The 17,851-nt window shown below is 41.8% G+C and overlaps 1 long non-coding RNA gene across 1 annotated transcript; it reads right to left on the bottom strand.

Moving 5' to 3' along the window:
- Window positions 1-3,308: 3,308 nt before the first annotated feature.
- On the bottom strand, window positions 3,309-17,472 carry LOC102014432. The gene is made up of 4 exons (XR_263263.2): window positions 17,112-17,472; window positions 6,225-6,321; window positions 6,055-6,130; window positions 3,309-3,994 (listed from the first exon to the last, which is right to left on the bottom strand). It is a non-coding gene; the product is annotated as an uncharacterized LOC102014432 (long non-coding RNA).
- Window positions 17,473-17,851: the final 379 nt, after the last annotated feature.

Below are 17,851 nucleotides of genomic sequence, written 5' to 3' on the forward strand. Positions count from 1 at the left end.
ACAGTTGGGAGATGATGGAACCTTTAAGAGGTCGGGCGCAGTGGGAGGAAGAGAGGTAACTGGGGACATGGCCTTAAAGGGCATTATGGGACTTAGTCCTTCTCCCTCTTTTTCACTTCCTTGATGTGATGTTTTGCTCCACCACACATTCCTTGCTATGATGGAGCCAAAAATCAATCATGGACTGAAACTCCTATAATTGCTAAGCAAAACAGACCTTTTCTCATTAGAGGTTGATAATCTGAGGTATTGGATACAGTAAAAGAAATCTTACACACGAAGTGACCGTCAGTCGCTTTTTTTTTTTTTTTTTTTTTTTTTTCTCCGGTACCGGGAACCGAACTCATGACCTTGCGTTTCCCAGGCAGGCGCTTTTGCCGCTGAGCTAAATCCCCAGCCCCCCCGTCAGTTGCTTTCTGAGCCACCCTGAACTACTTGCAGATCCCTAAATGACTGATTAAACCTCTCCTCTCCTCCTTTTGCTCCTTCAGAGTAGGTTCTGCCAGCAGCCTCATCACCTGGCAGCTTCTTGGAAGTGCAGGTTCACGGGACCTACCACCACAAACTGCATCAAAAGCCCTAGACGACTCCTGTGTGCATTAAAATCAAAACATGCTACACAAAACTGCTCCACCCCTCCTACCAGGTACTCTGTGACCTAACTAACTCTTCAGTCTCTACCTGGATGTGGTTCTGGTATTGCCTGTTCTAAGACTGCTTTGACCCTCTGTCTAGGTCAGGAGTTATCTGTGTGTGATATCTGTTTTTATCAAAGTGTACAACATTATCATGAGCTGTCAAGTGGACAGTGAATTCCTTATGATTTCCATTAACCTCAGAGGGAGAATCATCCTATTCCCAAGGCACAAGTTCAGTGAATGTTTTATGAATGAATGCAAATCCACATTTTTGAGGCAGTGGTAAGGCCATCATCCACACTAAAAATATCCATTCAGGGAACAGAGTTTCTGGATTCAGGGCACTTTAATAACACAGAATTAATTTCTTACCATCATTCTAAGTTCTAAATTTAAAATAAATAAATTCATTTAAAGATTATGGAAAGTTTTTTAAGTGCATGCTTAAAATTGTGTAGCAAAGAGCTATCTGTTTTACAGCACATTTTAGTAAATTGATATTTTAAAATGTCTCTGTGTCAGGAACACTTAATCTTTTGAGTCGTCTTGGCTTCATCTGAAAACCTAATGGAAGACACAGAACTTCTCCCAAGACAAATGCCCATAATTGGCAGATTATTTCAAAATTGTCAACTCTGTTGTTTTAAAATAATGACTCCGCTTTAAAAGAAATAAGAAAATAGTTTATTCCGAGCCAAATACAAGCGGCCATGGCCCAGGAACAGAGAGTCAAGTTACCCTGAATAACATGTTCCACTGTGGAAGAGGATACATGAGCTTTTATAGTCACAGAACAAAGAAAGTCATAAATTAATGCATTCACCAATTACATCAGCAGGAGCTTCAGGCAAGCAGGCTACAGAAAAGTGGAAAAATCTCTTCAGGTTTCCGATGTTATGTTATAGCATTCTTCACTTTAGAGTTGGTAGAGGCTATATGTTTGCTAAGCTTAAGAATAACATTCCCAGAAGTTTATTTAGTAGACACAAGAATGTTTGGTCAGATTCAAAAGTTAGTGTAAACAAAATACTGACACCCACAGTTTAAAGGAAGGGTTTATTTTTGCTCACAGTTTCAGAGGTTCCAATCCATGGTTCACTGGCTCCAAGGCATAAACATCTTGACAGAGGAGCGTGGCACAGGACAGATGTTTACCCCAAGGCTGGAAGCAGAGGCAGAATGGAAGAGCAGAGAGAGAGGAAAGGGCTAGGGACAGGAACACACCCTTCCCGGTCTCTCTCTCTCTCTCTCTCTCTCTCTCTCTCTCTCTCTCTCTCCCTCACACACACACACACACACACACACACACACACGCAAACACACACTGTGAAACACCTCCTCCAAGTAGCACCTACCTCCCAACAATACATTCATCTATGAATTCATCAATAAATTAATCCATTGATGTGTTTCATGCCCCCATTATCCAATGATCTTCCAATAGCCCTTCCTCTAAACACAGGAGACTTCTGGGAACATTTTAGATCTAAACCATAACAAGCAGTTTCTGCATACAGTGAAAGAACCAGAAGTTACTCTAGATTCGGAACATCATGGTCAGAGCTGATCATAGAGGTGGAGATTTTTCTTTGTTTAAGTATGTGAAAAGAATTTGGTTAGAAAAACAGTAGAAGGGGGCTGGGGATTTAGCTCAGCAGCACAGCACCTGCCTGGCAAGTGTGAGGTCTGGAGTTTGATTCCCGGTATTGGAAAAAAAAAAAAAAAAAAAAAAGAAAAGAAAAATAGTAGAAACATTTTATTCTAGTTACAAGAAACATTCAACTATTAAACAGATGCCAATTAACAAGTGTCACAAAGAAGATTATAATAATTTAAAGATGTTAATTGGATTTATCTGTAATTCTAGAATCAGGCAACACTTCATTCCATAAAATAGAATAGTTATTCCAATAAGCAGAGCAGAAGAGATTGGTTTTATTGATGGAAAAGGGTGAAGAACATATGAATGAGCAAAACCAGGAAGAGAGTTGGTCATTTAAGTTACTTTTTTTATAAGATAGAAACAGGGAGAGAGAATAATAGAAAATAACTGACAGACTCACATCAGGTTGTTTCAGGTTAGCTTTTTCTGTATGAGGATTAAGGCAAAGGCAATTTCATCATCATACCAATTGCACCCCCAGTCAGTTTGGATAATTTTGTTGGTGTCTTTCTGGTACTTATTTCTCAGAAGTTCAAACGAACAGCTTAGTTTTAGCTTCGTGATATATGGGACTTTAGCATGAGTGACTCCATTTTGATTGTTAGCCTGGCTTATTGAGGCTCACTGCAGGAGCTCAATCCAAAAGAATAGCCTCCTATAGCTTGTGTTTAACATAAGTAAGACCCAAAAGAGTCAAAGGTGAGAGGTGCCATCTGCACTGGACTGTGGGGGTAGAGGAAGACTGGGTCTTGAGGTCAAACTGCCCCAGGTTCATTTGTCTTTAAAAAGAAATCCAATGTCTACTCAGCAAGTGGCCCACTCCCTCCAGTAGAACAGTCAGCTTTGCAGAGGGGCACATTTCTCCTCTCTGCAGATGCTGAGCTGGAAGTCACTTTTGTGTGACAATAATAATGACAAGATGGTAATGAGTACACACACCATTTTAACTCAGCGAAGTTCTCCCTGTGTTAGTCTAGTGTCTTAGTTACACTGCCTGAAAGAGAAAGAGGCCAGCTGCAATGGCCGTCTGCTCCACTCATCCCCGAAGCCCACCCCAGTGCCACCCCGACAAGTACCCACTACAACAAGTACCCACAACCATCATCAACAAGAGTTTGAATTCATGCTGAGTCATGGGCTACAGACAGGACAACGGCCTGGGCTGTTAATTGCTCTGTGCAATGCTCTCTGATCTTTGTGAAATGGCCCCTGTGGGGCAGAGGTAATATCTGTTGAACTCTGAGTGCTGAGGTCAGAGTTGCCCAGAAAAGGTACAGAAAACCCAAACAAGGCAGAGCTGTCGGAGAAGCTGACTGGACTTCTCAGAATTGCCTTTCTTTTGGAGACTTTTGTCATTAGGAATCTGGAGATGAAAAGAAACTTTGGAAGAGTAACATTTTTATTTTGGATTTTTAATTTCTATGTTGCATTGGGCTAAGGATGTCTCCCAGTGGTAAAATATTTGCCTAGTGTGGATGAGGCCCTGGATTCACACTCAGCACTAAGATATCTATATTTCACATTGATTCTCCTGAAATTAACTGACATCAAAAAATTTAACCTCGTCAAAATAATAGTATAAAATGAATCCAGGTATGCTGGCGCATGTCCGCAATCCCAGCACTGGGGAGGCTGAAGCAGGAGGATCAGATCACCACAAGTTCAAGGCCAGCCTGGATTACATAGCAAGACCCTGTTTCAAGAAAAAAGTAAAAAATGAGATTCCAGTGGTAGAATTTGCTTTCATCATGGATGGTTAAATAAATTAATTAACAGGGGAATCTGTTTGTCCCTTCATGGGATAGCTGATTTTGCCTCTTTTGCTTGCTTCTTTTTCGCTATATATGGTATGATCGAAAAATGCTATGAATGTTTAAATTTTTAAAATTTTGTTAGAGTAGAAGATATATTCTTATTAATTCCCCTCAGACTTCATCCCCTCCCCTTGAACACACTTATTCCATTGTTTTTGCCACATCGTGAGGAAGCTCTGGAAGTCCTCTTTCATCAGTGTCTTTAGTTGTGCTGTTGTAGTTTTGTCAATGTCCTGAATGACCATTAAAGGTAAATATATCGATTTGCAGAACAGTCAGAAGTCCCATGGTGCCAGGTTGATGGAGTAAGGTAGATGAGGACACAGCATCATGTTTTACAAGCTGCTTCTTTATTGAATGGTGCCTGACAGGGGCATTTACCATATTTTTTTTTATCACATCTTATAAAGACACTCAGGAAAGAGGACTTCCAGAGCTGCTTCAGAAAGTGGCGAAAACAATGGGATAAGTGTGTTTGAAGCAAGGTGAAATATTCTGGGGGTGGTTAACAGCAATATATCTTTTACTGAAATAATTTTTTTAATTTAAGTATTCGCCGTCTAGTTCCATCACCCCTTGTATACTGAGTCCTGAGCAGGTGGTAACTGAAGAATGCACAGTCAAGTCTTCGGAGCACTTAGCAACTCATGGAGGAGCTCAAAGAAAACCCATTTTAATATATTTACTCTATTTGTTTCTAGAAAGATGAAGTTGGAAAATGACTGCCAAAAACACCATTCACTGGGGAGGGGCTGGCCCGGTAACCTGCTCAGTAATTTCCTTACTGATCCTGAAGCTCTCTGCACATATCCAGTTTCTAGGGGTAGCATGGAGGATGGTTGACTGGGACCCAGAGGAACTGACCTCTTGTTCCAGGTTGGCTTCTAACGGACACTTGGGTGTAGGTCAAAGGGTACCGTTTCCCTGGGGCTCAGTTTTCTCTCCTTGAGAACAAGGGACTTACACTAGACAGCTGGCGCTCCATTTAACTTCATTATTTGCTATCACTCAAATGGCACTTTCCTGCCTAGAAAGGGAGCCTTATTAATTTTGGAAAGGTCCATGAGTGTGAGCAAGCTCAGCCCTGAAGAAAGTGCTTCCTCCTCTTGTACTTTAACCACCACTGGGCCTTAATTAAAGTAGCTGTTAAAACCAGTGACAAAAACAGTTCTTCCTTGCCCCAGGCCCAAGGACAAACGGCTGTTTGCAAAGCTACACAAAGGCCTTAATTAGAGATAGAGTTCACAAGTGGGTCTGTTGCAAAACAGACTGTTTACAACAGAGAAGCACTGGGGGGCTGAATTCCAGTGTAGACACCACCAGAGACAGGTGCGGAATCAGCGCTGAAGGGAAAACTGGGAGATTGGGGGTGGGTAGCCAGAAAAACAAGAGGGGCTGACTGAGTTGTTTTCCTTGGGGGACTAGGTGTTTCATTCGCAAGTTCATCTGGGGAACTGAAGAGTTGTCCGGGTCGGCTAGGCTCGGGGGTCATTCCTCAGTAAGGCGCTTGCCTAGAATGTAGAGGCCCTGTGTTCCATCCCTGGTAGCAAGAGAACAAAACAAACCCACAAGAACAAAGGTGTGTTTGTGGAGGAAGGCGCCAAATCAGGACCAGCAGGGCTTCACACCAGGAAAACTAATTAGGCGGAAGCTGGCCCCCAGTTTCAAGGTTTCCCCTTTGAAGTGGGGGAGGGGGAGGAATAAAATGCAAAGGTTGAGTTTAGAGCAACAGGATACTGTGGTGACTTTGCTTTCTAATCCTTTTTCTCTTATTACCGTTAGAGAGCCAGACCTCTGGGAGTAAAAGCAAATATAAAGAGTCCCTCACCCTGGGGCTGGGGGATTAGCTCAGCGGCACAGTGCCTGCCTGGCAAGCGCAAGGTCAGAAGTTTGATTCCCAGTACCGGGAAAAAAAATAAAACAAAAAAGAGTGCCTCACCGGAGAGAGAGGACGAAGGAGAAAGGCATGATTTAAATTCTTCACTGAGTCCTCTTGGGATTGGGACGTATTGTCACTGTCATTAAAGGAAAATGTAAAGGATAATAAGTGCTCAGCAAAGATTAAAATGGGAGTGGTGCTTTTAAAGGTGGGAGAGGGAAAAAGCAAACCTGCAGCCAAGGCCTAATCTCACACCACCCGGTCACCAGGATTATGTCTGTGCTCCTCTTCATGAGGGTCCGGGGAAGACAGCTGCCACCAGAGCCACTTTAAGAACAACAAAAGAAAATCTTCCTGTGATCACGAGTCATTTTAAACCTCAGATGGAATTTCCCTGTTTAATCACTAACCTTGGTTTCAAATGACTCTGAGTTGCTTTCTTTAAAGCAAGAGCATCCACAAATTTTCAAAACAGATTGTGTGAAAGAACTATGCCAACATCCTTTCAATTCAGGAAGAGAAAGGCTGGGAAGGTTGGAACAGTGACTACAGCCTTTTGATCAGTCCATGGTCCTCAGTTGAAGAGGAGAGAAATTTGCACCTGTGAGCTATATAGTAAAATATATGCAGCTATATAGTAAAATATATGCTGCTATATGTAAAAGTCCCATTGGATGGACCGTGTGGGGATCATTTAAAAATGAACTAGATATAGTAAAAATAGATTCACCTGTCATAGACTTTGGATTCTCCTTTACTGGATTCTCTCTGCAAAAGCTATCTACCCCTGGCTCCTCTGATGACTGCAGCCCCTGATGATAAATCCCTAGGAGGCCTCAAATCAGGCAAGGGACACATTAAAAGAGAGACAAAAATAGTTCTTCGAGCTTCTAGGAAACTGTCTCCAGCAGTGAGATGATCTGAGCATCTGACAATCCAAACAGAGGGGAAGCTACAGAATTTTACACACTAGAGCTGGTGCAGCAGATGTCTCAGCCCAGCCCAGAGTAGAGGCAGGCAAGATTACAAGAAGCCCTCACAGTCTAGGGTTCCATGTTCCTCTGCAAGTAAAAATAAAGGTAGAAATTATCCCCCCGACAAGGTAGATGGCTGCTGGAGAGGGCACAGGCTCAGAGATGTCTCCAGGGCGGGCGCAATGGGTGATGATCCCAGGGCCCAAGGGGAACATTCTCCTGGAGGGATGCAACTTAGGTTTTTCCAACATCAGCGGTGTTGGGAGAGAAGAAAAAAGCTGAGTTATGGGTTCTGAAATCAAAGACATGGGTCCAGGGAGCCCAGGGTCTGCTAAAAAGACAAGGAAAGGAAGAGACAACAGCCAGCCAACCCACTGGACATGAGCCCCGTTAGCTCTGGATATTCACCCAGTGGAATCAGAAAGAGTCAGTGGAATTCCCTGTTTTGCCAAGCTCTGCCACTAGTGTTATAGACAGCTAAGCGAGCTACAAGTATTATAGGCAGTCAGGCAGGCTAGGCTCCCAAAGGAGCTGGTGCACTAGACGAGACACCTTGCAGCTGTAGGGAAGACAGGCACCTCTGCTGAGGGCCAGACCTCAAGACAAAATTGAAACTCATGCACCCACATACTTCCCCTAAGGATAAACATCAGGGATTGATATTCTAAATAGGTATCTATGGATCACCTTGAGGAAGCCAGGAAGAGACACTGACCCAACCCCCTACAGGAAGAGCCCCTGTTCTGTTTCATGCCCACTTGCTATGTGACTCGCTTCCCCATTTGTTCCTGATTTAATCCATGTTACCCGAGCAATTATGCTCATAATCTTATTAGTTGAACAGTTTTGTCTTCCCTCAAGCCCACCTTGCAATTTCCCATTTTCCCCTACTTTTGACTTGCCACACCTTGTAGTTTTGCTCTATAAAAACCCTTTAAAAAGGCAAGGTCCTTGGCAACCCACTCAGGACCCCTTCAGTCTCTCTCTCAGAGAGAAGCTTCCTTTCCCCAGTAAATATATTCTGCTCTTAACCTCCCTTGTTCCTAAAATTCATTCTTCAATTTCAGAGAACACAAACTTGTACCAGACATCTAGCAGGTTGGGGGTTTCTTCCCCCTGTATCACTAGGATCACTTGTGATACTAGGATTCCCCTGTATCACTTTCCCCTGTATCACTAGGACAGCTGGCTTATTGCTGTGGTGAGAATCCTAAGTATTGCCATGAGGCAGATGTGAGTTTCTGTTTTGAATCCTGGTCTTGATGCTCTGTGACTTCAGTGAGACAAGTTACTCTTGAAAGCTTTCTGTCCTCATGGCCACAACGGAACAATGGCCCTTCCTTTGTGGCTGCGTAGGGTGTTTTAAGTGAGGCAGCCTGTAAGGAAAGGTATAGGGTGCTCAAGAAATGGTAGCTATGTTATCAAGATTGTTGGACTGGGAAGAGGTTGGCCAATGGATATTAAGTAATAATTAGATAGGGCGTAGAAGTTCTGGTGCGCCAGTTCACAGCATGATAACTGAGTTTTTCACACTAGAAGAAAGGATTTTGAATGTTTTCACCACAAAGAAATGATAAATGTTTAGGAGATCCATATGTTTACCCTGTTCTACACATTAGACAATGTACACACGTATGGAAACATCACATCAGCACGAGCAATTTTTATGCTTTTATGTATCACTTAAAATGAACTTAATTAATTTAAAAAGATAAAGTACATGGGAGGATATGGGTAGGTTAAAATAAATATGAGCAGGAATGTGTCAGGTTTCTGGCCTTGTCATGGTTACAGAGAGATGTGCTTGCATTAAGAAGGATGTGTAGAGTAAGGTAGGGACAAGATCTAGCATTAATTTGCCTGTGAACAAAAACGAAGGCAGGGAACAGGAATTTCTCCTATGGTGGTTCTGTGGGGTGGACAAACTGTAAAGGCTGTGATAATCTTTTTCTTGGTGCTGGGCATGGAACCCAGGGCCTAATGCACACGTGGCCAGTGCTCACCACTGAGCTATACCCCTAGTCTCGGGCCTCTACTCTTGATGCCACTTGGCTTGGTGGGTAACACGGAAGCCAGACTCCTGCTTGAGGCATTCAGGACTGCAACGAGGTCTTGACTAAGAAACATTCACTACCTGGAAGTCTGACCACAGGCAGCAAACTCAAGCTGTGTCTATCTGACTGTGCTGTGGAATTATTTAGCAGAGCTAATGGAGTGAAATGTCCTCGGGGGATTCCGAGGATTCTTCTCTATTTGATTGATATTAGAATCTGATCCCAATTGTTGGTAATGAAGAATCACATAAGCTTAATAGAGATAGTTTGGGTGGTCAGAGTCAAAATGACCTCTTCTGATTGTATCTCAATAATACTGAATATGTGTATACAGGTTGAGCAGTACATAGCACTGAGGTACAACAACTTGACCCATACATTTTTACTGTAAGTTTGTATTTAGCATAATAGTAGCTGACTGTACCTCTCAGTAGCTGTGCCTAGGGGATATAGGGAGCAATCTTCATATTTACCTACTTGGTAGGATGAACACCAAGGTGTGTGCCTATGTGTAAAATTGTCAAACTGGGATTTTTACCTATATACTGCTCCATCTAATAGGTTTTGCACATGTTTACCTGAGTATCACAGAGGGTAAAATATACCCACACCACTCTTCTATTCTGTAAATATGTATTTTACCATAAATGGAATGTGGGTGTTACTCACAGTAGCTATGCCTGGGAAAAGCAACAACCCATCTGTGCACTTACCCACCTGGCAGATGAACGCAAGGTGTACACAGGAGATTCAAAACAGCAACAGGTAAGTTTTACTCATGAAATATTCATTGCTAAATTTCATTTAGGACTGGTTTTTTAGAAGTTTCTTTTTTTAATTTTCCTGGTAGCGGTAGCCCAGTTTAGTACAACGGCACATAAAAAACCAGATTTGCAAGTTTTCCAGGAGGTGAGAAGTGAATCATCAAATCATTCATGCATGGATGAGGAAGATGATAATGACTTTGACACTGGCCAAGTTAGCCAAAGTTCCAGTGACAGTGAAATGCAGCAAGAATAGACTGATACAGGGAACGCAGACCTCCTTGATTCAAATGACAAAGGAAACAGCAGTGTGCGTACATATTTCACTGGTAGAAATGGTACAAAATGGTCATGCTACCAAATGGAATAATCCAACATTAGAACTAGGTCTGAAAATATAGTGAGGGTTTTGGCAGGGATGAAACTGTATTTAAAAAGAATGCCAGCATTGCCACTCAATGTTGGAAATTGTTTGTACAGATGAAATGCTACAAAATGAAATACAAGTAAAATATTCCATATTAGATATAGAAATGTATTAATATGACACCTCAATAGCTGAACGGAAAGCATTCAGAGGTCTGCTGTGCTTACCAGGGCTTTTCAATGGTACTCACGGGAATGTAAAAGACTATGGGAAAGTGATGGGTGTGGGCTTGAAGTTTGTAGAATAGTAATGATAGTGAGGAGATCTGGTTTCCTTCAGATTCCCTGAGGTTTGATGATGAAACCACCCACTAAGAAAGAAAAAGAACTGATAAGCTAGCTGCTATCTGCTCATGGTTTGAGAGATTTGTGGGTAATTGTCAAGAAATTTACACACCATCTGAATACATGACTGTTAATGAACATCTTGCAGAATTTCATAATTACTGAGGCTTCATGCAGTATAATCCCACAAAAGCTTGAAAATACGGCAAAAGCTGGGCATGCTGGTGCACACCTGTAACCCCAGCACTTGGGAGGCTGAAGCAGGAGGATCATCACAAGTTTGAGATCAGCCTGGGTTACAAACTGAGCTCAAGGCCAGCCTGAACTGCATAGCGAGACGCTGTCTCAAAAAGATCAAAAAAAAAAAAAAAAAAAAAGGCATAAAAATTTAACCCTTGTAGATGCAACAACTTATTATGTTTCAGTTTAGAAATTTATCCTGGAACTCAACCACCAGGTCCTTATTGGTATAGTAATAAAGCAAATGATATTGTAAATAGGCTTGCTGCTCCCATCTAAACTAATCAGAATTTGACACTTGAAAATTGGTTTTCCAGTTTCCAATTGATGTTACATTCGTCAATGGGGTTCAAGCTGCCCAGCATAGGCACTGTACAGAGGAATAAGGCAGAAATTCCAAATGAAATGTTGCAATTTCAAAACAGAGAGTTACATAGTACAATATTTGGATTTCAGAAGGATATAACATTGGCCTTGTATATGGCAAAGAAAAACAACTGGTAGTGCTGATATCAACATTGCACTATAATGGAAATATTGATAGGGAAATCTCAAGAAAACAGAAGCCTGAGATGGCAACTTTCTACAACAAAAGCAAAGGTGGAGGAGCTATTGTTGATGAGCTATGCAGCAATTCTGATGTCACTCAAAACACAAAGCTTTGTCCAATAGTTATGTTTTACTCAATCCTAAAAGTGTGGCATAAATAGTTTGACAGTTTACAAGAAAATAACAAGTGCAAAATATCACAGAGAAATTTTCTTAGAAGACTGGGACTGGAATTCATAAGAGATCATTTACAGCAGAGGAAAAACAAAACGTTTCTGCCCAGGGAACTACCAAAAAACTTGTGGAGCACTGGTGAGCTGACAGGTGAACAGGAAGGCACAGCATCACAAAGGCCTACTACAACAACAGAAAAATAAAAAAGGTGTCAACTGTGCCCTATAGGAAAGCACAGGAAAACAAACCATATGTGCTATCAGTGCAAGTGATACTTGTGTATGGAACACAAAGTTTTCACGTGTGAAGACTGCCTTGGCTGTGACAGTTGAAACAAAGATTATTTCTGTGGTGGGCTTTGTTTATACTTACATTGTAGTTCACATAAGCTTTTATTTCTGATGCTGTCTTGTAGGTTTTGTAAGCAAGTAAACAGCTGATGTGAAAATGTTGATTTCTATTCTAAGCACTCATTACACAGCTGACATTTTATTTTATTGATATCTTATTTTTCCACTAAGTGCACATTGTACAATATAGTAGGAAGCTCCTGACAGAACAGGAAAGGAGGTGACAAGAATGGCCTGCTACACAGGAAAGGAAAACCAAGCACATGTGCTGTCAGTGTAAGTGAGATGTATGCATGGAGCATGCAGTTGTCATGTGTCAAGACTGCCTTGGGCACAGCTTATTTTTGTTGTAGAGCTCTATTGATATTATCATTATAGTTCATATAGGAATTCATTTCTAATGTTATCTTTTAGGTTTTATAGGCAAGCACACAGCTGATGTGAAAATGTTGATGTTTAAATACACAATATGTATGACTAATTTAATACTTTATTTTATTGATATTTTATGTTCCTGTCAACTAAACATTGTATAATATGATAAGAAGCTCCTGACAAATAAGCAAGACTGGCCAGCAAGATGTCAGGCATGTCCTACCAAGAGACCAGAAATGCAAAACACATGTGCTGTCAATGTGAGTGATATGTGTGTATGGAGTGTACTGTTGTCATGTGTGAAAACTGCCTTAGGTGTGATAATTGAAGTAAAGATTATTTTTGTAGAGTTCTATCGTTATTTTCATTGTAGTTCATATAGGAATTTATTTGTGTTGTTATTTTTTTAGAGTTTGGGCACCAAAAACTAGATGTTGAAAATTTTGATGCTTTCTTATGAACACTCAATAACTATTAAAAATTCAATACTTTATTTCTTGATATTTTTGCCTGTTAAGAACTCATTGTTTAATATAATAAAACACATAAAATTAAAATTAATAGTTCATAAATAGAACTATTCTAAAAAAATAAACATGGGTGTAATACACTCACAATAATATGCCTTTATGACAAAATTGGTGTTATGCCCTGCAGGCTACTCTGAAAATCCAAAATCTGAATGTGGTAAGCCCAAAACATAACACTACAGATACAAAATTCCACACCATTAAATTTGGTCCCATGCACAAAATTATTAAAAATATTGTGTAAAATTACCTTCAAGCTAAGTATATAAAACTTAAATGAATTTTGTGTTTAGACTTGGGTCTCTTTCCAAAGATATCTTATCATAAATATGCAGTTATTCCAAAACCCCAAAAATACCCAAATCCAAAACAAGTCTGGTCCCAAGCACTTTGGATAAAGGATCCTAAGCAGAGGCTGCTCAACAGTTGAAAATCCTCTGTTCACATTATCCCATGTGCTCCTCACCCAAGCCTATATGATGGAGAATAAGGCGGATATGATAACTATTCCCTCTTTATAGATGAGAAAAGGAAGGCCCCCAAAAGGAATGGGACTCATTCAAGGCCACACAACCAGGAGGTTGTGACGGTCATGCAAGCATGCGGGAGATCTGGATGGAGATGCCCTGTCTCCCCCAAAGGAAGATCTGCCAAGTCTTCCTTTGGTCCTGAGACTTATTCTCCTGGGACTAGGCTTTGCTCCTCAGAAGCAGACCATGAAATGAGGTTTTGTGTACAAGAAATCAGGCAATGGAGGTGGAGAAGTTGTTCCACACTCACTTGGTTCAAGTTAATGGAAAACTAAACTTCCAGATGTCTCCTGCTCTGTTGGAAAATCAACTCAGGAATCCCACAGCAATGCTTTGAATGAAAGTTTCGCATTGATGATGATGGAAGTGAAAGTCCCAAAGCTAGCCTCAGGCCTCAGACCTCCTAACAAAATTAGTTAAAAGGTCCCTTAGGGGACTCTGCCCGCTGCCTGAGCCAGGGGAGTTTCTCAGCTCCTACAGCCCAGGGGCTGCACCAATAGCACTCTCACGCTTCCTTTAAGTGAAAGAGAATTGAGGCAACAGGAGTCCTTGGTGTCTTTGTGGGTAGTAGTTCCCTCTAGTTTATTTGCCAAGTTATCTGGGAAAACACAAGATTTGTTCTGATGCTGTTTTCAGCTAAAGTTGCTTCTGTTTTTCTGCTTTAGATTAGGTATGCCAAGTGATATCTATCTATCTATCTATCTATCTATCTATCTATCTATATCATTCCTAGCAAGCATTCCAAAATGTACGCCATTCTTTCTCCTTTGGGTAACTGCAAGTGATTTCCCTAAAAGACGTTCTGCTGCTCCACTTTTAGTCACTGTGGTTCAGATTAGGCCATGACCACCTTTGTGCCATGTGATTCTGGCCAATCAGAGTGCCTTAGTCGCTCTCTCCTTGTTGGGACACAATACCCAACACGCACGACTTAAAGGAGGACAGGTTTATTTGGGTTCACGTTTTTTTAGTCTGCAGTCCACCAGCTCCAGGGCAGGATGGCAAGACAGAGGGGCATACCAGAGGAAAAGCTGCTCAGGGCATGGCAGACAGGAAGCAGAGAGAGAAAAGAGAGCTGGAGAGAGAGAAATAAACCTTCCCAGGACTCATCTCAGTGCCCTCCTCTTCTGACCAGGCCTCACCTCCTAACAGCATATTTAGCTATAAGCCCATGGGTGGATTAATCCACCAGTGAGTATGAGTATAGCTCCCCTGTGATCCAATAACCTCCCCAAGCCCCTGCTTATGATACATAAGGTCTTGAGGGGCATCGAGATATAAACCATCACACAGAGCTTCAGAGCTTGGGATCCAGAAAAACAGATTGAAAAATGGTATCTGAGCTAGCCAGTGGCAATCAGAGGGATGACGTAAAACCACGTTCTCTATCTGGTGGAGTGATCAGCAGTGAACAGGAAAACACCACATGGAGCCTGAGGATGAAGGTAATAGTGAAGACATTAAACCCAACAGGTGGACAAAAACCAGGGTTCAGCCATGTCTAAAGCCATGCAAGTCGTGGTCCTTCTGTTTCCTAAGCTGACCAAGTCTCTTTGCACATAAGCCAGTTTGCCTTTCCACAGTGTGAAAAAAATCCTGATGCATTCACAGCCGAGATGCTTCCTGCAGTTTCCTTGGTATATGAGCAAATATGAAAACCTAATATACCACTTAAAATAAATTCAGTTTTAAATTCTAATGCATATTCACTTTTGCTTCAAACTCAACAAAGAATATGAACATTATTCTCATTTTATAAGAATGTAAACTGCCCCATGCCAGCTCAGATGACTATTTTTTTTGGTACCGGAAATCAAACTCAGGACCTTACACTTGGCAAGCAGGCACTATGCCACTAAGCCATAGCCCTGATTTCTCAGATGATACTTTATCCAATTGTGGGTTCTTTTTTCCAACAACAGCCCAAGGATAATATTTTTAGATTAGTGCAATACCAGGTGTCATTTTCAAAAAGTGAGATATGACTTACTGTACAATCCACCAATCCTACTTGTTTTAGAAAAACCCAGACCCCATGTATGAGAACTGGCCTCAAGTTGTGTGAACCCAAAGAAGAGGCAGACAGATGCCCAATTTCCCAGAGGGCACTTACTGGGAATTTCCTGACAGCGGTGAACCCTGGCAGGTCAGAAAACCAATGCTTCCCTGAGATCTGGGTCAGAGAGGAAGCTCCTGAAGTAGCCAGGTAAGTGACTTTGTCCAAGCTGGTTCACCTGCAGGTAGTGTCACTGATGCTGGATGCATTACTGATGCTCACAGTGCTCTGTTCTGGTTGCTGTAAAGCTCCATCTACCATTCCAAGGAGGATCTGGTTATTATTTTGTTTTGCAGGGGTCTGTTTGTTTTAGTTGATTTTTTTCATTCATTGTTTGTAGTGCTGGGGATCAAAACCTGAGCCTCACATATGCTAAGCAGATGATCTCCCACTGACCAGCATCCTCAGTCCATCATTTAATTGCTTTGCTGTATGCTAGGGAACTATGCAAGGAAAACCAAACGCCAGGTTACTCAGTCATGGGTGGTGAACACAACTCAAGGTGGCTGCAGCCGTGTCATTCTGAATCCCTAAATTATTCCTCAGTAACTTACCCAACAGAAATGAAAACACGTCTCTGTACAAAGAACTAGATATAAAGGTTCACGGGAGCTTTATTCATAACCACCCTAAATCAGAAATAACCAACATATCCATGAATAGGACAATGGATACTGTTGTGGTTTATAACTGAAATGTCCCCTTAGAATTCATTACTGAGGGCCTGGCCCCCAGTGCATGAGTGTTCAGGGATGAGGGCCTTTGGGAAAGTGCCTGGGTCATGAGGACTCCAACCTCATTAGTAGATTAATCCATGCATGGATTCATAATTGGATGACATCACTGGGAAATGTGGAAACTTTAGGAGATAGGTCCTAGTTGGAGGAAGTAGGTGACTGGGGTCATGCCCTGGGACAATGATGGTGAAACTTTTAATACTTTCAATGATACAATGATACAAATAGCCTGCTGTGTGGCATGTGTACCATAGGTTCACCACTGCCCTGGGAGGTATATCTTGTTCCCAGCATCATATTTTCTTCCTCTCTCTCACTCTCTCTCCAACCTTTCTGGATGCCATAAGGTAAGCCAGCTCCTCCTCCTCTGTACTCTCTAGCAGCCAACCCCTGCTTCACAGCAGGTCTAAAAGCAATGCAGCCAGCTAACCATGGACTGAAACCTCTGAGACGGTGAGCCAAAACAAATCTTTCCCTTTTAAAGTTGTTTTTCTCAGGTACCCTGTCACAGGAACAGAAAGCTGACTAACCCAGATAACAATGTATAGCACATTAATGTAACAGAATACTATCCAGCAAAACAGAGATAAAATACTGGTATAGGCAACCATACAGGTAAATCTCATGAGCTCTAAGCTGAATGAATGAAGGCAGGCACAACAGAGCATGTTCTGCTTAGTTCCACTGGAACTAAGTTTTAGAACAAAAAACTAATCTGCAGTTTTAGAACAAAGTTTTAGAACAAAAAACTAATCTGCAGTGAAGAAAGCCAACCGGAAATTGCTTAGAATAGCTGTGAAGAGGGGACATAGGCTAAACAAGAGCACAGAAGAATGTTTTTGGGTTGAGTGATACCTTCTGTTCTTGAGACAGGTCATGGTTTCAAAGCTATCTACCATTGTAACTGTGCATCTAAGCATGTGCAGGTGTGTGCTTTCAAGGTGTACAGTTAAAATGTGCATTTGTAAATTACAGCTTACTAAGATGGGGCTTGCCTTCTTGTAAGTGTGTTATTTCTCTAGAGTTTCCGTGATGTCCTTTTAACACTCATGCTGTTTATGGAAATAACTTACAAGAGATGACAGATGCTCACAGTTTCTGAGGTTTCAGTCCATGGTGAGCTGGCTCCATTGCTTTCAGGCCTGTGGTGGACAGAACATCATGGTGATCCTTGTGTTGCAGAGGAGGCTGCTTAGGTTTTGGTGGGCAGGAAACGAGCGGGGGGAGGGAGAAAGAGAGAGAGAGAGAGGGCAAAAGCAGGAGCTGGGGAGAAGATATTTCCTCCCAGAAACTTTCCCTGTGGCCTTACTTCCTTACACTGGATCCTACCATGTTACACCACCTACCCATAATTGGAACTGGAAACCAATCCTTTTTTTTTCTTTTCTTTTTATCAGTACTAGGGATTGAACTCAGGGTCTTTGCACTGAGCTATATCCTCAGCCTTTGTGCTTTTTAATTTTGAGACAAGGTCTCAGGAAGTTAACCAGGTGAGATTTGAACTTGTGATCCTTTCACCTCAGCCTCCCCATATTGGGATTACAGGCATATGCCACTGTCTGGCTGGGACCAAGCCTTGGGCATTGATCCAATCATATCAGATCCAATCACATCCGTGGATCCCGATACTATCCCAAACACACATTTCTCATTATACCTTTACATTTCCATACCTGCTGTTCTCCAATTTGGAATATACTGTTCCCTCTTCTCCCCTGGGCAAAATCCCATTCATCATCCCATTCTTCCTTCATTCATTCATTCAGCAAATATTTATTGAGTGCCAGGCCCTGTGACAGGCACTGGGGCTAAA

The sequence above is a fragment of the Chinchilla lanigera genome, unplaced genomic scaffold (assembly GCF_000276665.1).
Source record: "Chinchilla lanigera isolate Chin_1 unplaced genomic scaffold, ChiLan1.0 scaffold00064, whole genome shotgun sequence".
Classification (NCBI taxonomy): domain Eukaryota; kingdom Metazoa; phylum Chordata; class Mammalia; order Rodentia; family Chinchillidae; genus Chinchilla; species Chinchilla lanigera.